Genomic DNA, 22,445 nt, shown 5'->3' with positions numbered 1-22,445 from the left:
ACTTCATCCGTCACTCACTCAGAAATAACTATTAATAATTTGTTAAAATGTTCAGACAGGCTCCTTGCTATTTTTTTCTCTGACACATTCATAATCATTACTTTTGCCAGTGCGCTGTGGCAAGCTTTATTCTTGCTTAATTTATGTTTTAAATGCTCATTATTATAGTTTAGTATTATGTCTCTGTAATGTACAACAATGTTACATATAATATTCTTTCTCAGCCCTGAAACTGAAACCATTTTCCGATATCACTCCCTAAGTATATATATTTAAGTAATAACATTAAAATCATAAATGTCTGACTTGTTGACTTATGGCTTAAAATGAGCGTCAATAATTGTATCCTTTAAAATTTATATTTGATCACCAAAATGACATATTTAAATGTTTTTTCCTTTTAAAATGAAATCATTCATGCCTTACAATATCTTGAATGTAACTCGACACCCTTGCCTCATTTAGTATACGCGGTTCTATGAATATGCAAATGAGCCCCGCCTCCACTCACTCACTCACTCAGAGATACACTGGTTGACGATCACACGTTGATCTGATTGGTTACAAGGTAGTTTGTGACGTCAGAAACACCAGCGATTTCAAACCGTGTTTTTGAGACTTGTCTTTGGTTCACTGCAGTTTTAAGCAGAAAATACTCAGCAATGCTGTCGACTTATGAATTTACACATGGTTTGTCTTAAAGCTTATTAAAAACACCACATAGACATATAAACAACATTAAAAGCTGGATTTCCACCACAGGGGGACTTTAAAAGTATCATTTAAATATCATGGTATTCATTTGGTATTTTTTCTTGGCTAGAAATGTTTGCATTCACATACTTTTATAGGCAGTATAAATCAATAATGCATGTCCAAAAGCCATGTTAATATGCGCCCCAATTGGAACGAATGTCCAGAGTTAATTAAAAATTCTTTGTAAAAAGCACACAATAATTTTATTCGCCATCAAGGAACGAGTGTCCCAGTTTGGCAAAATGGCTTTGGCACTCTTCAGCGTGAAGAGGGTAAAAAACAAAAACACACAACGCTGCTAATCTTCAAAGCGCTGTGCTGCTTATCAAAGCATTGCTGTGGGCGATGCATTACATTCAGTCTGTGATTCTGTGAGTCGCAGGTTCTGTTCTGATGTTAGCGCCTAGCTTTAGCACTTTCTAAAAATAAAGCGACGTGTGCACTCGTTTTCCGGCACAGAGGTTATATTGAGAGTGTGTGACGATTCTTTGGCAAGAGATGCGGTGTGTGTGTGTGTGTGTGTGTGTGTGTGTGTGTGTGTGTGTGTGTGTGTGTGTGTGTGTGACTGACTCAACTCTTTTCATTTGACTTTCGTATACTGCACAGTATTGTGTATGTTTAATCCAGCTAGTGTCGTTGCTTTTTCTTGGGTTGAAAGGATTGCAAATCATTTTATTCAAGTCTAAATTCTGAACACAACAGTTTTTTTTTTTATTGTGTTGGAGAAATAACATTTAGCATGTCCGTTTGCAACATTATAAATCACTTGATTTTGTTTTATGAATCTTTTAAACCAAAAAGCATTTATTTTTTTATTATATGTGAATTTCTAAGGCTCTAACTGATCAACATGATCAAAACTTTGCTGAAAAACATGTTCCACACAATCTCCTACATGCCGTCTGTCGTCTGATTGATAGACTTTTATATCAAGTAAAAGATATTTGGTCCCACTTTAAGTGGCTTTAAGTACTATGTACTTACATTGAAATTAATAATCTGATACAATGATTTGAGACTTATTGTGTATATACATGTTTTTACATTGTACTTATATTTTTAAAATACCTGCATGTAATTACAGCTGTAATTAATGTATGTAATTACATTTGTAATTACACAGTTGACCCTTCCCTTATACCTTAACCCACCCTTAAACTTAACCATACCAGCACACATGTCCCTAACCTTACCCGTATCACACCGCAATAGCAGCAAAAGTGTTTTACAATAAAACATGAACACAATAAGTACATTGTACTTATTTTTCAATGTAAGTACATAGTACTTAAAGGCACTTAATATAAAGTGGGACCCTTTTTTTACAGTAATCATAGGAACAACTTTTATATTGTAAGTAACATTTCAAGATGAACACTTACTGGACTAAAGCAAGTTTACTTGATTATCCGCACTTCATCACATGTGTTCAAATGTGAGTCTCAAATATGATCATCAGGCTTTTGAGGAAGGTTTATTTGTTCATCTCTCAATCATCGTTGTATTGCATTGCATTATATGTTTTAAAACTACAGAGCTTTAATCATAAAAATAAGCATTAAAATATACGTATAAGACACTATTGAGAAATATAGTTTCATATTTATATGCATTTCATTGATTGATCAGAATTTCATCTTTTTTCACACTGCACACAAATCGTGCAATTGGTTTGATAGTAAGCCATTTGAAGCGTAGCCTTTCTTTATTTCTTTTTCTGTGTTTATATTGTTCTCCCTTTTATAGCTTCATCTGTGAGTGCCGTAGTTTGAAACCAGAGAGATGAAACTCAGTGGGAAGAGCAGCGTAGAGACGACGTAATGCTGTAAACATTATTGCCGGCCCGGCCCTTCCTCCCCTGAGTGGACAAAACTACTTCATAGTATCTGGCGCTGAGAAACAGTGTGACTCAGTCTGAGCACAGCTCGGGGGAAAGAACGTCACAATGAGAGTGAGAAGCATACACTGTAAAAAAAGATTAGTTGACTCAACTTAACTAAGTCAAGTCATCTTGTTGCTTTGACTGAGTTCATTTGAGTCAACTTATAGTGTCAAGTTTATTTCACTTCAAAACACGAATTGATGCATAAACTTGACACTATAAGTTGACTCAAATTAACTCAGTCAAAGCAACAAGATGACTTGACTTAGTTAAGTTGAGTCAACTAATCTTTTTTTACAGTGTACGATTATTATATGTTAGCGGTTGGTGTTAGTCTGGTCTCGGCGTGTAGCGCTGCTCCACAGTGACACAGGGGCTGTTTACACCTGGCCACTTCATGCGTTTTCTGTGATTGGATAGCTATCCGATCGTGAAAAGACTATGGGCCCTATCTTGCACCCAGCGCAATTGACTTTGTACGCCGACGCATGTATCATTCCTATTTTGCACCCGCGCACAGCGGACTTTTCCCTCCACAGACACACGTCGGTAAATTAGGGAATGAACTTGCGCTCGCGGGGGCGGTTCAGCGAAAAGAGGAGCGTGTTCCGGCGCAAACGTTTCCTGGTGATATTTTGCAGTTTCAGAAAACAACTCCGCCACTGAACAGGAAAAAACGAGTCTAAAGACAGTGGCGCGTTGCGCGTTAGTCATATGCTATTTTAAGGGCGCGTACTTGGCCATTATGTAGCGTGTGAACAACACACACACTTTGATTCTCTAATCTAAACTGACGCAGCAGTTTTCATTTTTGCAAATCATACATCATTACAAGGAAAAATATTAACACACGAGGGAAATCATTGTTGTGTCCATGAAGATGTGTAAAAAATAGGCATAAATCTAGATTACACATTTACCCAAATTATTATCCGCCTGTTTAACCGAAGCTAATTTGTGTGTGTTTCTCCATCATCCCCAATGTCACTTCTCTGTGTTTTACGGCCCTGACGAGAACGTCGGTCTCCTCGGCTGTGAACCGCTCCTGGCGTGTGCCGGCAATAATATCAATCCGCCGTGGAACAAGCGCGCCGGCTCTTAAAGGGAATGTGAGAGGACGCTCTGATTGGTTTATTTCACGTTACGCCCAAACCACACCTATGAGTAATGAAGCGACTTCAGACCAACACATTTTAGATTTGCGTCGAAGAAAGAAAGATTTTGAACAACTCACTGTAGCCGTGTCAGCTGGTATTTTGTCAGTCAAAAGTAGTCGATCTCCGAATGCAACTTAACAGGGAGGAGAGTAAAGATGGAAAGCTCCTAAAGCTCAGTTCCACATAAATTCATAGATAATTAGTTATTTTGTCGTTAGAGAAAATCAATATTGACCTTGTATTTGAAAAAGGATCCTCATATAAGAAGCAATACTAAAATTCAGTGTCAGTTCATTCGCATTCGGGGATCGACTATTTTTGACTGACAAAATACCAGCTGACACGGCTACAGTGAGGTGTTCAAAATCTTTATTTTTAGTAAACTCTGTGTCCATAATGTAGTCAATGCTGGAGTTCATGTGTAGAGCCGCTGGTGATACTTCAAGCACAGTTTCATGTTGTGTCGAGCCGCATTAGTGTTTTAAAAATAGCGATTTTGATGCTATCATAGTCGTGCCCCATTCACTCCCATTCAAAAGGCATTTTGAGCTAAAACAAAAAATACGGTCGATCTTAAAAGTGGAGTTTCCATTCTAATTATGCTTTTATACGAAAGTTTGCCTCGGGTAGATTAACAAAAAGACCCTAGGTTGCATTTTGGCGACAGTTACCCTTTGAGATCAGTGATGCATATAGTTCATCAGCTTTATTTTATGACCAAAATGTAATAATAAAGAGCATTATGTCCGATTTGAAGTGATATGCAGTCACTGTTATATCATCTATTTCACAGCGGCTTTGAATGTAGCTCATCCTGTCAGGTTTTAGAGCGAGACTGTGTTATTGAGTCTGTGTTTTCTCTCAGCTGATAACTGCCACCTGCTCCCTGACACGAAAATAAGATGAGGAGAAAACAACAACAGACCTTTCTCCCTTGAGATGTCTAGTTAAGCTTTGCATTGTCACACTATGGCCTGGTTAGAGAGCTGCCATCTGGCCTAGTAGACAAGTATGCATAATGAACAGGACGGTGTCCGCCTGGACCACTGAGGTTTTGTCAACCTGAACCGGCCGTTCGTCTTGACAAGGTTATTAAACACATCAGAGTTTTGGGAACGCTGGCTGTGTTAACCTGTAGTATATATATATATATATATATATATATATACAGTGTGTGTGTGTGTGTGTGTGTGTGTGTGTGTGTGTGTGTGTGTGTGTGTGTGTGTGTGTGTGTGTGTGTGTGTGTGTGTGTGTGTGTGTGTGGCTGTGTTAACCTGTAGTATATATATATATATATATACAGTGTGTGTGTGTGTGTGTGTGTGTGTGTGTGTGGCTGGCTGTGTTAACCTGTAGTATACAGTGTGTGTGTGTGTGTGTGTGTGTGTGTGGGGCTGTGTTAACCTGTAGTATATATATATATATATATACAGTGTGTGTGTGTGTGTGTGTGTGTGTGTGTGTGTGGCTGTGTTAACCTGTAGTATATATATATACAGTGTGTGTGTGTGTGTGTGTGTGTGTGTGGCTGTGTTAACCTGTAGTATATATATATATATACAGTGTGTGTGTGTGTGTGTGTGTGTGTGTGTGTGTGTGTGTGTGTGTGTGTGTGTGTGTGTGTGTGTGTGTGTGTGTGTGGCTGTGTTAACCTGTAGTATATATATATACATCTGCATGTATATATTTAAGAAAATTTAATTTTTTTTATATATAATATATTTAGATTTATATATAATATAAATTATGTATAAATATATTTCTTAAATATATAGATGCGTATGTGTGTATTTATATATACAAAATAGTTATACACAGTACACATATGTATTGCAATTAAATTTGCTTTTCAATTTTTTACATTATAAAATGTATATATATATATATATTAGTGCATATGCTGTGGTTGGTTGCTATATACCCTAAGATCATGTTTTGCATGTATAAACACTTCAGAAAATGTAAGCATGCTTTTCTTTAAGAGTGTAGTCTTGAAACGACAAGCATGATGAATACGTTATTAAATAAGTGTATTAAATGCTTCTCTTGAAAAAAAATCATCCATTTAAAACTGCAAAATGGATTCCCAGAAGCGGGCCTTTGTCAAGACATTAGCTGAGGAGGCACAGAGGTAATCTCACCAGCTGCCCAGTGTCAGCCGCCACACACACACACACACACACACACACACACACACAGAGACACAGACACACACACAGCTTTGACTGCATACGCCGCCCCCCCATTAACGCCTCACAACAGGGAAACCCACTGACCTAGCAGACGAGAGGAATTGTCTTTGAGTGCAGAGACAGGCCTCTCATTAACCAGCTGGACGCATACACACACACACACACACACACACACACACACACACACACACACACACACACACACACACACACACACACACACACACACACACAATTCCCAACTCTCCAGAGACCCCTGCATCCCTTTAGCCAAATGAGTGAGAGCTTAAAAGAGATCCCATTGTGTTTCCCGCTCACTGTAGAGATGGAGAAGGCCTGTGTGTGTGTCTAGAAAGCCCTCTGGGAGTGTGTGTGTGTGTGTGTGTGTCTAGAAAGCCCTCTGGGAGTGTGTGCGTGTCCCGTGCGGTGATGGTAATACACACAGAGTCCCTTGACTTTTCCCGACAGAATCCCAGACAGAGATTAACCGCTTAGAGGATTCTCCGGGTTTCCTGACAACAGCGAACACATCTTATCATCGTACACACAACGCTAGAGACTACACACATGACACTGAGAATTCATGAGCTGTGATTGGAAGAGAATACTTGCAAGTTGCTGGGTGTAATTATTATTATTATTATTTATTGCAGGGATACATAAAGAAATTTGACAAAATAAACATAAAAATAATTTATTTTAATTATTAAAAATAATTTAAAAATAATTCATTAAGTTCTTGGTTCTAACTAAAGACAGACAAATGCTTAAAAGCTGCTGTGTGACGAGGTGTACAGCAAACAAGCTAAGAAACCCAGAAATACGTTTTTTATAAACTGTCGACCCCAAAAAAACGAGCATTGCGGCATTAATAAATGAATTGCTTTGTTTTACTATTTTTGGCTTTATTTTACCATTATAATTTTATTGATAGATATTGTCACAAATATAGAGGGATTACATCAACCCAATTAAAAGTTAGCAATAAAATGTTAAAAGATCATTATTATACATTAAAGTTATGTTATATATCATTAATTCATTCAAAACATGGAAATAATGTAGGTATAAATATATATAAAATGTATTACTTCACTTCCTTTGAAATCAAATAACTGTGATTTCATGTTGCATCAATTGGAAGAGAATTACAATTATATAAATGACGTTCCAAATGCCCAACCAAAGGGAACACTAATCACAATAACGGAGAGAAATTTTAGGATATCTACATGAATTTATGAAGCCAACTTATGTGACATTCTCCCCCCAAAAAAAATGTTTTATTGACAATAACATTTCAGGTGACTGGTTAATGAATGATGACTGCAGAAGTGGAAGAAATAAGTGAAAAGAATTGCTAATTTGCAATTTGTGCAAACTGTTTTTTTTGCTTTGGCAAAATGGTACTCAAACCAGTCAAGTAATGTTTACTTGGGTTATCTGAGTAACAAAGGCATAGCATGCAAACAGTACAGATTACTAAATTATTTTAAATAAGATCAACAAATTATTGGACATTAAGTAAAGTTAACTAAAAAAGTCTTAGTAAGAACAATGTTAGATTTTAGAGTGTAATACGTTTCTAAGCAATAGTATGCAATCCCAGTGTTTTACACTTTTTTTAATTTAATATTTTAGTAGAGTCAGAACAGTAGATCTAGATGCTAATGCTAAAATGCAGTCACGAAACATGGATGATATTTTGTGTTTGCATGTTAGCATTAGCATCTAGCTTTAACACGAAGCATGCATGTTTCCGTTTATTATGAATCAGGACACACTGATCTACTTTATGGTTGATAGGATGCAAACTGGGATGCTGTCATGTTTTTTTTTTTTATCCATAGTATGTGATTTACATTGCATTGCCTTTGAGTGTTTCTCACACAGTGTCATTTATTTTGCTCTTGAGCTTTGCATATATGCTAACAGTAAAACAAAAGGCTTTGGCATATCTTTACCCTCTGGCTTCACATTAGTCAAGTCTAACTGTTCCCACACATCAACAATATCACCGAACGCATCCATTATACCACCGCAGTGACATGAGTAAATGCTCACAGCAAAACTCCCATAGAAAGAAATGTATCTGGCGATGAGATTGCCTGTGTTTGTGCTGATGTCTTAAAAAATGCACTCAGTGACTGCGTTTACATGCATGTTCTTAAGCCGATTACCCTTAATAAGCACGAGGTCATGATCTGAGTAAGGTCATAAACGTCTTAAGCATAAACCGGTCGACACAGGTCGTTTTTGGCCTTTTATTTCGCATGTAAACGCATCAACCTGCTTTCTGTCGGCTTGTTGAAGTGTGCATGTGTGTGTTACGTGACAGAAACACATTCTTAGTGCAGATTTAAGCACATGCAGTTTTAAAGGAATAAGGAATTACAGGTGAAACTCAAAAAAAAATTATATCGTGCAAAAGTTAATTTATTTCAGTAATTCAACTTAAAAGGTGAAACTAATATATTATATAGACTCATTACATGCAAAGTGAGATATTTCAAGCCTTTATTTGTTATAATTTTGATGATTATGGCTTACAGCTTATGAAAACCTTTTCACAATATTCTAATTTTGAATTTGGGGTTTTCATAAGCTGAGAAATAAAGTCAGAATTGCGAAATATAAAGTCAAAATTGCGTGAAATAATGTCGCAATTGCGTGTTATAAAGTCAGAATTGCGATATATTTATATCACGCAATTCTGACTTTATAACACATACAGTAATTACGAGTTTATATCACGCAATTCTGAGATCTTTTCTCAGAATTGTGAGATTTAAACTCGCAATTTTGAGTTATAAAGTCCAATTCTATAAGGAAAAACAAGACGACAACTTTTTTTAAACTTCAGAATAGTTTATATGTCATAATCCTGACTTTATAACACGTAATTGCGACTTTATATCATGCAATTCTGACTTTATATCTCCCAATTGCGTATTATAAAGTCATAATTGTGAGATATAAACATGCAATTCTGAGAAAGTCAGAATTTCAAGTATATTTCTCGTAATTGCGACTTTATATCACGCAATTCTGACTTTATACCTGTAAATGCGACTTTATATCACGCAATTCTGACTTTATACCTGCAATTGCGACTTTATATCACACAATTCTGACTTTATACCTGCAATTGCGACTTTATATCACGCAATTCTGACTTTATACCTGCAATTGCGACTTTATATCAAGCAATTCTGACTTTATAACCTGCAATTGCGACTTTATATCACGCAATTCTGACTTTATACCTGCAATTGCGACTTTATATCAAGCAATTCTGACTTTATAACCTGCAATTGCGACTTTATATCAAGCAATTCTGACTTTATAACCTGCAATTGCGACTTTATATCAAGCAATTCTGACTTTATACCTGCAATTGCGACTTTATATCAAGCAATTCTGACTTTATACCTGCAATTGCGACTTTATATCAAGCAATTCTGACTTTATACCTGCAATTGCGACTTTATATCAAGCAATTCTGACTTTATAACCTGCAATTGCGACTTTATATCACACAATTATGAGATAAATAGTCAGAATTGCGAGATGTTAAACTCGCAATTGTGAGAAAAAAAGTCAGAATTGTGAGATAAAAATTCGCAATTACCTTTTTTATTTTTCATTCTGTGGCGGAAACAATCTTCAATAGTTATCATCTTACTGTTGTGCATGTAAACAATGAGATCTGCTTTTGCCGATCTTCCTCTGATGTCAGTATCGCTCTTGTTTCTGTGTTTTCCATCACGCTGCTCTGACACATCGAGTTCAATCAGAGCGAGCGGGAATAACAGAGCGTGACTGTTTCATTAGTGTTTGGGAGAATCACTGCAGTGTCAGTGTAAGTACACACACTATCACAACATCTCACTGGCCCAGTGCTGTTCGGATGGATGAAGGTGTTTATAAGACAGAAACACACACTCTTTTGTTTGTGGGGTTGTGTTCAAGCTTGTTTCGGGTTCAAACCCCATAAGGTTGATTATTGTGCTATCACCATTGTTGAGTTTTGCAGCTTTCAGTGCACGTCTGTAGCTTTGAGCTCATCTTACATTTACATTCATGCATTTATTCAAAGTGACTCAGGCCTGCTACAGACTGTGTGATTTCGGAAATCCTATAAGGGTATTTGCAAATCACACTGTACGACATGCATCTAATAAACTTGGGTACGACATGCATGTACGATAGACTGTACGATGATGACACTTATTGAATCATAGGCTACGACGCAAGATAGTATAGAAGACTAAAATCATCAGCATGAAAACTGAATGTAAACCCGAATAAGTTGGCAAAACTCAAAACATTTAAAGCAATCAATTGCCTCAATTTTTTAAAGTTTGAAATTCAAAGTTTAAGTAAGCAGAACTAAACTACTTAAACTTCTTTAAGTAAGCAGATTTTTATTTTGTACTTATACATTTTAATTGTTCTTGAAATGTTTGAGTACACTAATTCATACAATTAACTTAAAACTTTCATGTAATCTCAATGTGAACACTTTTATTAGTATAAACTTAGCTAGCTTTAACAAGCTAATCTGCTAATATACTAATTTGTTAACATATTAGCAATAGTGTGTTATACAGAATCACTTACTGTATGAGCGCAACAATATAAAGTGATTATTTGCTCTCAAATCAAGCGCATGCTCCACTCGTCACATGATCGTAACTATCCTAAAACCAACATTAACAGAAATTCTTCTAAATTAGCATAACAAAACATTAATCACTACTACACCTCCCACTTAACATTAATCTTGCACACAAAAAAAACACATTATATTACACTTAATTTTAGCATTTACTCTCCCTTTTGAGTGCCATCGGCAAAGCATGCTGGGAAATAGACATCCCAGCCGTTTCAGTTAAACTCAAGTTCGTCTAAATTAAAATAAATAATTTCATAAAACTCAAAACAATGAATCAGTTCAGTTTACTTAAAATATATCAGTTCTGTGAACTTGAAAGAAAAAGAAAGTGGAGTTAATTTGACTGAACTCATTAGTTTAATTTAAGTTTGTCCTACTCAAACCAATTAATTATTTTGAGCGTTAGGGTTTACAGAACAAATAGAGCAAGATCAATCACACTTGTGGTTTTTTATGTGAGCTGAAAAAAGAGGAGGAAGCGAAAGAGGAGAAATATGGTCATGGTTAGGAAAAAGAGGCAATCTTGGCTCGTCAATCTTGCAAATGGAGCTTGAGGTTTGTAGTTTTAAGTTTTAGCGCCGTGTTGCGTTGATCAATACACCGTTTCATGTTGCATTTTTATTGGCTAGTCAGTATCTGTAGGTCGCAGCAGCAAACACACTGAGAGATGATCATGATGCCAGATTCTGACACTGTCAAAAAAGGATCGTCTTTGGTTGCAAGACCTTGGCAACGGCCGTCTTTGAACCATCTTTGAAACCCGTGACCTTGCATTGCTAATGGCATGCAGTTGGCCGGCAGTTCACTAGGTTTCAGAACAGAGCTGTCGTCTCAGTCACAAATTCACAATATGTGACTCGCTCTGGCGAAATGAGTCGGAAGTCGCGTCGTTACATTTTAAGATATGGGCCGAATATGTGGAAAAACAATGAAATAATATATATATATATATATATATATATATCTAGCTAATTTCAAAGAACAGACATTCAAAAATAATCTCCCAAAGTTTCGTTGTCCAGATAATTGAGTAAAGGTAATTTAACAATTACTATTAAATTTTACAAAGTTTTAATAAAATCGCTGGAAATGAACATTGTTTTTCTCAACTCCTCTCGTCACCTCTGAGCATTTCCCAGGTATCCCCTGAAACGTCACTATCTCTGCTCTCCAAATATGGTGTTACACGTTGTACAGAACCAATCAAAAAGCTTAGAAATGTACACACACGCTGATCATTTGTCAATGGGAAGCCCCGTTTCGACTCACCGGCACGTGATTGGTCCAGCCGTCCTCCTGTCAGACTCAGCGCTCTGTGTAAACAAGCTAGCAGATCTCCTCAGAAAGATTAAATATTATTAATTTGAGAAAATGTTGTGTTATATATTAATGTCTTTGGTCAAATTAAGCTGTAAAATAAATAGTTTATCCCTGTAAATGCAATGGATTTTGAAAGATATCAACAAAAAACGGGCAAAGAACTTTAAAAGCGATTTTCTCAGGTTTTCAATTGGAAAAAGAGGGAAGACGACCATAATTCAAATGTGTATATCTTTACAACCAATCAAGGTATTACTTTGACTAGGGTATCATTTGAATGCTTATGGTCTCCTCTTTCCATTAATGCCACAATCTCAATTTTGAAATTTGGGTCACTGTGACTCATTTTGCTGGATCTGGTCACATATTACAAATAAACTTGGGATCAGTCTGCCTCTCTACATTAGATCAGCTCCCTCTGTTTCCACCTTCACATCTTCTTTAAAGATTTCTTTATTTTCTTTGGCTTTTAATACTCCTTGATTTAGGGATGATAATTGTCTATCTATTTCTTTATTGGTTGTTTTATTTGTATTGTTTTTTTTCTGTTCTGTACAGCACTTTGGTCAGCCTTGGTTGTTTTTAAATGTGCTTTATAAATAAATATTCTATTGTATTGTATAAAGTTCAGAGAGCTTGTACATACATTTTTCATAACAAAATATATAACAATCAACCGATATCAAATCTATGACGAAAAATGTTTGATGACAATCTTTTTTTTCCACGAGACAATCAGGAATGATGAGAGAACATTGTGCATTTATGTTTTTCCTGCCTGAAAGTAGACTCAAATGCACATACATTTAGTCAACTAATACTTGAATAACCAAAAAGAGGACAATGTTGACTAAATATGATAAAGAAAAATTAAAAAGTACTTTGAACACAGGACTAAGACTAAATTCAATTCACAGCGCTTTTCATAATACATTATGGTTTCAAAGCAGCTTTACAGAAAATGCATGAGTCCGCATTACAATTTAGAGTGATCTGTTATCAGAGGTGACTGTCTACGTTATGCATTTCAGAAATGCACACATACAATATCACAGTTAGCTAATAATGCATTAATTTAAACAATGTAATAATTTAAAGCTACACTGTGCAATTTTTTAAGTTGATTCTGAGCAAAAAACACTTGTGCTCATTAATGTATAATTACTTCTACCAACTAATCAAGTATTCTCGTAAGCGTAAATCTGCCATCTATAATACATACGGGTGAGCTGCTCGAATAGCGGACGCCATGTTGCGCCTCCATCTTGAAAATACATTAGCCAAAGAGGGACATACCGGGATATTCAAGCTTCGCCTTTCGTGTTTTTACACTCAGTGGCACCGTGACGAATGTGAGGGGGAGATCAGAGATATTCATAATAAAGGCTGTCTCGTCCGCGCTGCTGGCCAATGGAGGTCGACGTCCGCACCTGGCGGCCATCTTGTCACAGTCAGCTCGCTCACTCGTAACATTGTGTTTTAATGGTGCATGTACTTTTTAAATAACCATAACTTGCTCAATTTTCTACCGATTTTTAAACGAGTTGGTTTGTTATAAACGTCAGAGATGTAGTTATGACACCGCATACTTATGAATAATTATAATATTATATATTTCAACATGTTCAAGCATCCAGAATTATAGCCAGGTTAATAACGTTTGTAAGAAACCAAACCGTTTGTAAATCCGTCAAGATTTCAGCGAGATAAGAGTATTTGTGTAGATCACTTACATCAGGAACCACAGAGCCCGCCAGAAAGCTTGCCTGTGACAAGATGGCCGCCGGGTGATGAAGTTAGAGACTCCGCCGCAAGACATCTAGCCTTTATTATGTATATCTATGGGGGAGATTACTCGCGACTACCAGCAGATTTGAAATAATACGACCACCGTAGGAGTTAAACCGCCCTCGGAGTGGGAGGGGCTAGAAAGTAATATTCAGTTGGTAGTCATATACAATTTCACCGCTAGATGGGAGTAATTCATACACAGTGTAGCTTTAAAGCAGAAACAATGAGCTCATTGAAGTAATGAATACTTGTTTGTTAACAAATGACAACAACAATGACAACAAAAAAGGCAGATGGGAAATAATTTGCGTAGCTTCTGTTCTTAATATGAATGCATTTGATCTGATTTAACTGTAGTATAAAAGGTATGATATGTGAATGCTTGGCTTTAATTTTTAATTTAAATAAAAAAAAAATAGCTGAGAAAATGAACATGAACATCATTTTGTATAAAATCACAGAAGTGGGTGTATTTTGTTGTTTGTCTGGATGCGTCATCCAGTTTGAAGTGTTGTAAAGCCACGCTGTAAACGTCGTAGTCGTGTTGTTGACTTCAGGAGACAGTGATTATTCAGGCCGTTGTCATAGGAACGCAGACAGTATCTGTAAACAAACGTCTCCATCAGTCTTCACGACAAAGCCCTTGAGAGAAGTTCCATCGTATTTTTGTTTTTCTGGTCCTTAACAAGCCTTTTAGCAGAGAGAGACATCGAACAGCACAGAGAGTGACCTTGTAGCATTATTAAAAAATGTGTTTGCACATGCTTGTGTTATCTTCAGATGCCAAGGTTACGTGAAATGTGAGGCTGGATGGTAAATATTGACCCTCCATTAGAGACCCGAGCGTTCATTAATGTTCACTGAAGCAGAACACTCAGCTTTATCATCTAATAGCAACCAGGAAACATCTCTGTAGAAGCTAACGTTCATCTATCTATCTATCTATCTATCTATCTATCTATCTATCTATCTATCTATCTATCTATCTATCTATCTATCTATCTATCTATCTATCTATCTATCTATCTATCTATCTATCTATCTATCTATCTATCTATCTATCTGTCGTTCTATCTATCTATCTGTCGTTCTATCTATCTATCTATCTATCTATCTATCTATCTATCTATCTATCTGTCGTTCTATCTATCTATCTATCTATCTATCGATCTATCTATCGATCTATATATCTATCGTTCTATCTATCGTTCCATCTATCTATCGTTCCATCTATCTATCGTTCCATCTATATATCGTTCCATCTATCTATCTATCGTTCCATCTATCTATCGTTCTATCTATCTATCTATCTATCTATCTATCTATCTATCTATCTATCTATCTATCTATCTATCTATCTATCTATCTATCTATCTATCTATCTATCTATCTATCGTTCCATCTATCTGTCGTTCCATCTATCTATCTATCTGTCGTTCTATCTATCTATCTATCTATCTATCTATCTATCTATCTATCTATCTATCTATCTATCTATCTATCGTTCTATCTATCGTTCTATCTATCGTTATATCTATCTATCTATCTATCTATCTATCTATCTATCTATCTATCGTTCCATCTATCTATCTATCGTTCCATCTATATATCGTTCCATCTATCCATCCATCCATCCATCCATCCATCCATCCATCCATCCATCCATCCATCCATCCATCCATCCATCCATCCATCCATCCATCCATCCATCCATCCATCCATCCATCCATCCATCCATCCAATCTGTCTGCAAAGCATTGCAAAGTGTCCTTAAGGTCCTGAAAGGCACTATAAAACTATTACATTATTAAATGTAAAAATGCCTAATATATTTATTATATTTTAATATGATCTACTCTTAAGTATTTTTATGTGAGTCTTGACCATAGTCTTAATCTATTTCATTACGTTATGAATTACAGGAATGAGAACACTGACATAACCTTTTTTTTAAATAAAAACTACTATGGTAATACTATACCATTTTTGTATTATTAAATACAGTGTTTTGGACACTACCATGATGTTTTGCCACATTATTCTTTAAAAGGACCCTGCATTTTAAATATCATAGTATGTGAATTTTACTAATCAAACTACTCCACGGTATATTTTTAAAAACCATGGTATTTTAATCCGATCCTCACAGTATTTTTGTAGCGAGTGAAGCACAGGTATCAGATTCAGAGCAAATCCAAAGACAGTGAGAGCCAGTGTATGGTTGTGTTGTGTCAGGAAGCAGATGTCCCGTGTGTGTGTGTGTGTGTGTTAGTGACTTTGGGTCGACCTCAGTTGTGTCTCTCAGTCACAGCGCTGGACTGCAGAGTCAGTCAGGATAGATCAGCAGATATTAGATATCAGTCAACCTTGATCAGACTCAGTATACGCGAGTGTACAGTGAGATTTCTGCATACCTAAAAATCTCAAATAAAATGCATGGATGTTGGTGCCAGAGGGGCTGGTCCGAGTATTTCAGAAACGGCTGATATCTGTAGGGTTTACAGAGTCTACAATTCACACGGGCTCGCCAAAACTGGACCATAGAAGATTGGAAAAACGTTACTTGGTCTGATTTCTGCTGATGTGGTCAGAATTTGGCATAAACAGCAAGAAAGCATGGATCCACCCGGCCTTATGTCAACGGTTCAGTCTGCTGGTTGAGTAATGATGTGATCGATATTTTCTTAGCACACTTTGAGCCTTTAGTATACCAATTGAACATCGTTTAAACACCACAGCCTACCTGAGTATTGTTGGTGACCATGACCATAGAGACAGAGTGTATTTAGACCACGCCACAACCGTCTCCATTGACTCTGCATTGCGAGAGGCTGCCTCGTTATCATTTCTTGCTTCTAAGAAAAGACAGAAAAATGCTTAAAAGCTGCTGTGTGACGAGGTGAACAGCAAACAAGCTAAAAAAAACAGAAATAAGTTTTTATAAGCTGTCGACCCCAAAAAAACAAGTGTTTAATGACATAAAAGTGGACACAGGCAGTTGAGATAGAGCGTAACGTGTGTCATTACTCTGAGAACTAACACAGGATCGCTTATCTTACAGAAATATAATATATAAAACTGACATTTGGATATTTGACTCACCAGTGACCAAATGTTGAACTTACTGCACACGTAACTGTGTTTTTAGTGCATACTGAGTGTCAGGATCCCACAATTTACCCATTTGTTCCAGCCTGGGTCCACTTTTAAGTCCTTAAACACTCGTTTTTTGGAGTCGACAGCTTATAAAAACGTATTTCTGTGTTTCTTAGCTTGTTTGCTGGACACCTCATCACACAGCAGCTTTTAGGCATTTTTCTGTCTTTAGTTAGAAGCAAGAAATGACAAGGAGGAGCCTCTCGCAATGCAAAGTCAATGGAGACGGTTGGATTGTTTTCCCCCCCGGTGGGCGTGGTCTTCAGATTATGACGCGTTACGCTCCGTCTCTATCCCTTTATGAACGCATTGTACCATCTTCTGATGGCTACTTCCAGCAGGATAACGCCATGTCACAAAGCTCAAATTATCTGAAACTGGTTTCTTGATCATGACAGTAAGTTCACTAAACTCACACGGCCTCCACAGTCTCCAGATCTCAATCCAATACAGAATCTTTGGGATTTGCTGGAATAGGAGATTTACATCATAGATGTGCAGGCATCAAATCTGCAGAAACTGTGTGATGCGAACATGACAATATGGACCAAAGCCTCTGAGGAATGTTTCCAGCACCTTGTTGAATCTCTGCCATGAATAATTAAGGCAGTTCTGAAGGCAAAAGGGAGTCCAACTCGGTACTAGCAAGGTGTACCTAATAAAGTGGCCGGTGAGTGTGTATATATGACTAGGCCTAGACTACTTGTTCTGAGCAGGTGTTGTCAGTGAACAGGCTGTAAAACTGTTGGCTTAGTTAAAGTTACAGTAACTCATGAACAACTGATGGTAATTATCTGGGAAACATTCTCAGTTCTCATTAAAGCAGTCAAGTTGTCATTGTTTGTGTCAAACAAGTTGTTAATTTGTTGTAACATTAAAACAGGAGATCATGAGGAGATCCAGTGTTTTCCTCTGTGGGTGAACGAAACTTTCGGAAGATCTCGTGAACAATTCTAGGATATGCTTTTCCCCCCATTGGTTGTTACGTTAAATCTTACCCAGATACAATAGTGCTATTTTCTGATTGGCTATTGTGTAGCCCCTTTCTTTTTTTTGATTGGCTGTTAAGTGGCAGGCTCAACTAAGAAACCGGGAGACGCGGCGACACGCTTGTTTCCTGCCGGTTCCATAGTGACAGCGGCGCGGCCAGATCAATTTTGGGCGCTGCGGCATATTAAATATATTATAAATAGTTTTTCCGCGTGAGAAATACAATGTGTGGCGGGAGTGCGTGATAAAAGACTGAAATTAGTGACTGTCACGCTCAATGCGTGACACTTGAGAGCCCTGTATGTATATATATATATGTGTGACCCAGGACCACAAAACCAGTCACATGACGCACGGGTATATTTGTGGCAATAGCCAACAATACATCGAATGGGTCAAAATTATCGATTTTTCTTTTATGCCAAAATACATTAGGATATTAAGATCATGTTCCATGGAGATATTTTGTAAATGTCCTACCGTAAATATATAAAACATGTATTTTTGTGAGTGAATGCAGCACAATCGTGAACATAAATGCACAACTTTAAAGGAGATTTTCTCAATGTTTACATTTTTTTGCATCCTCAGATTCCAGATTTTCAATAGTTGTATCTCGACCAAATATTGTTATATCCTAACAAACCATACATCAATGGAAAACTTATTTATTCAACTCTAATGTATAAATATCTAAATATCTAAACATAAATATGGTTTTGTGGTCCAGGGTCACACACGTATATACACAAACACACAGTATATTAATCAGTATCCTGATGATTTGAGTGGCAATTTCTGGCTATGTGGAGATTAATTTGGTGTAATGAAGTGTTTTTCGAGTGTGGAATAAAGAACGGCTGAATGTTTTCTGCTTCCTCCACAAAGACCTCCTGCTGGACGGCAGATGGAGACTCACCCAGAGTTTCAGAAAAACACTGATCCTGGACCTGTAGATACAACTTCAGCCTTTCTAAACCAATTGACACACTGTGATCTGAGATTCTGGGACGTTTTTAGGGAGAGAGAATAGAAAGACGACTGAAGCTTTGTGCTCATGCTGAATAGAGTGTGTGTTTCCGTTGTGTGTAATTTCATCACAAATGCTTTAACACAACTAAAGTTCCTCGAAAACACGTTCTAGCCTGTATTCGCCATCATGGATATGATCAAACGTTTACATGGAAGAGAAAACACTTTTGCACATTTCTGTGGGTTTGACTATATTGTTAAATATTCTTTGTAAAGCTACTATTGCTTGTGAAAAGCGCTTTACAAATGCATTTAATTGAATTTATACCATTAAAAACCCCTATTCACACCAAAAGTGAAACAAAAAAAGGCTAAAAGAATTGATCATTTATTATCCATCAACACGTTCATTTGAATATTCAGAAGAAAAAAAAAAAATATATATATATATAACTTCGGCACTGTGGTTGGCGCTGTTAATTTAATTTTTTAAAATTCAAAGTCTTGTAAAAAAAACGCAGCACGTGTTTCGCACTAGAACTAACACTGCAGATCAGTTGATTTACACACTCGAAATACCTTAAAAACATGATTTTCTACTTGTATGCTACCTTTAAGTCATGTCTCTTTGGGTAGAATATGAAATCATAAATATATTTCTGTATTCATTGTAATATATCTAAGCTGTTGTATGTAGTGACTGTTTCTGGAAACTGAGGCAGGAGTCCGAAAAATCAAAAAATGCCTTTTGATCTATTTCCGTCATCCTGATTTACAAGAGTGTGTGTGTGTGTGTGTGTGTGTGTTTGGGGGGGGTGATCTGATTTGATTTGGGACGAGGCCAGACAGCCGGGTTAGTCGACTGTGATTATCTAAGCCTGAACGCACCACTGTTGTGAGCACTACCTGCCATGCAACTTGCCATATCTTTCCTTGAAAGAAAATGCGGTAACACTTTATTTTACAGTGTCCTTGTTACATATCTTACATGTACTTACCATAGTAATAACAGTACATTATGCATAATTACATGCAACTAACCCTCAACCAAACCTTAATCCTATCCTAACCCTATAGTAAGTTCATAGTTAATTATCATTACTCATACTTAAATATATAATAATTACACTGTAACAATGACACCTTAGAATAAAGTGTAACTGAAAATGCAATATTTGTGTTACTCAGAGGTTGCTTTATACCGTTCAAAAGTTTGTGGTTGGTAAGATTTTAATATTATATTAAATATTATTAATATAAAAAAAACATAAGTCTCTTATGCTCAACTGCTTCATATTTTTGTGAAAACCATTTTTTTGATGAACAGAAAGTTCAAAAGAACAGCATTTATTTAAAATGTAATCTTTTGTAACATTATGCATGTCTTTACTGTCCCTTTTGATCCATTTAATGCATCGTTGTTGAAAAAAAGTTTGTATTTCTTTAAAATCAGGCAGTTGAGAGAGAGCGTAACGTGTGTCATTACTCTGAGAACTAACGTACGCCCGCTGGAGGAGAACGTAATCGGCAACACAGGATCGCTTATCTTACAGAAATATAATATATAAAACTGACATTTGGATATTTGACTCACCAGTGACCAAATGTTGAACTTACTGCACACGTAACTGTGTTTTTAGTGCATACTGAGTGTCAGGATCCCACAATTTACCCATTTGTTCCAGCCTGTGTCCACTTTTAAGTCCTTAAACACTCGTTTTTTGGAGTCGACAGCTTATAAAAACGTATTTCTGTGTTTCTTAGCTTGTTTGCTGTACACTTTGTCACACAACAGCTTTTAGGCATTTTTCTGTCTTTAGTTAGAAGCAAGAAATGACAAGGAGGAGCCTCTCGCAATGCAGAGTCAATGGAGACGGTTGGATTGTTTTCCCCCCCGGTGTGGCGTGGTCTTCAGATTATGACGCGTTACGCTCCGTCTCTATTCTGCGTTTTTATTGCTGGCCATAAACTGAGAAAGTGCGCGTCCGATGTGCGATACGAGTTCGCAAGCCCAAACAAGTGTGTGTGTGCGGCGTGCCTGTTGTTTTGTTTCTGGTCTAGCTAGATCCGGTGTGGTGTTGTAGTTTTAATAATGTTACTAGTTGTTGCAAAAGCATGTGAAAAAAACTACAAAGTTTGCTAGGCGTTAATCTTGCGATAAAAATAATAATAACGCGTTTAACGGACAGCCCTAATTAAAACGTATACAACTCAATGCAAGTCGCTTTGGATAAAAGCACCAATTGAATTAATGTAAAATGCAAGTGTAAATATACAGCTCTTGTCACATGATTTGAGGAATCATTCGTGTCTGGTCCATGAATTACACCGGATGAGTTGCACACTAAAGTTCAATAGTTTGAGTAATAGTGATTTTTGACTTATGTGTGTGTGGCAGCGAGTGGTGATGACTGTAAATTGTAACCATATTGCAGACTCAGCCCACATAAAATCCCCTCATCGTCTCATCTCCTCCTTTGTTTTGGAGTTGTATCTAGGTTTTCTCTCGCTCCTCGGTTGCTGTGTGTTGATGAGAAACTCCCTCCTCTCCTGTACCCATCTCACACTTTCCATCTGTCTGGCCATAAATGATTCAAGCTAACACAGCCATCATCAGCAGAGCTATTTAAGTTCAGCGTATGACTCAAGATAGACCAGCGGTAAGCAGGGCAAAGTTTACCAAGTACTCGCGTCTTTGATTTAAGTAAGAGATCATGTGCGGTCGGCCAATGATTATAGCGACATAATTGGATGTTTATTTTTCTGTTAGCTTAGCTTAGCTTAGCTACACATTTACTGACTAACTTGCTCAGTATATTCTCTTGAAACTGTTGCTCTGCCATGATGACAGTAGTTGATCTGAAGGAGAGATGATCAAGACAGTCATCGCCTCTCATGGCAACACTGAGAAGCAACTCATGTGGTTCATACACACTATAAATATATTAAACGTCATTTTTCAGCAGATTTGCTGCACACCATATTATTGCTATTCTTATCCAGTCAGTGTGCTCTCGATTATCATCTTGAAGTATATTCTGGCCACAGCCATTCCTTCTAATGTTTTAATCCTTGGTATATTTTAGTTATCCTTTTTTGTTAGTATTGTTATTATCACTTTTGTTATTATTGTTATTAGTATTTTTTTTTCTAAAAGCCTCCCGTGGACAGGTGTTGAAAATTAACATGTGTGCTAAAACACTTAAACAAATGGATATGGTTTGCCCATGTCAAATAAATAAATACATAAAATTGGCAATGTTTGGCTACCATCTTGGTTTGTCCTGATTCACTTTTGCTGCATTTCATTTTATTCAAAATCATAATTTCAAATGTCCATTTTGCAAAAGAACGGTACTTAAAGTTGAACGTCCAGCTTGAAAACTGTGGAAATCCCATACTTTGTAAAAATCCCAAACTGCATCACATATCATTGTTTATTCTCTGCATTTTTATTTTATTTTATTTTTTTACTATTGATCACCTGCAAAGCTAATGGAAACGTTGCCAGATTTTCTTTTCTTTTATGTATTGCTAATGTGATTTTCTGA

At 36.7% G+C, this 22,445-nt stretch overlaps 1 protein-coding gene across 4 annotated transcripts in view; it reads left to right on the top strand.

Annotated features, from left to right (window-relative positions):
* Positions 1-22,445, top strand: part of mtcl1 (microtubule crosslinking factor 1) — a 102,794-nt gene that overhangs the window by 20,694 nt on the left and 59,655 nt on the right. The gene's annotated exons all lie outside the window — the stretch shown is intronic.

Source organism: Phoxinus phoxinus (assembly GCF_949152265.1).
Source record: "Phoxinus phoxinus genome assembly, chromosome: 5".
Classification (NCBI taxonomy): Eukaryota; Metazoa; Chordata; class Actinopteri; order Cypriniformes; family Leuciscidae; genus Phoxinus; species Phoxinus phoxinus.
This window is presented reverse-complemented; position numbering and strand designations above follow the sequence as displayed.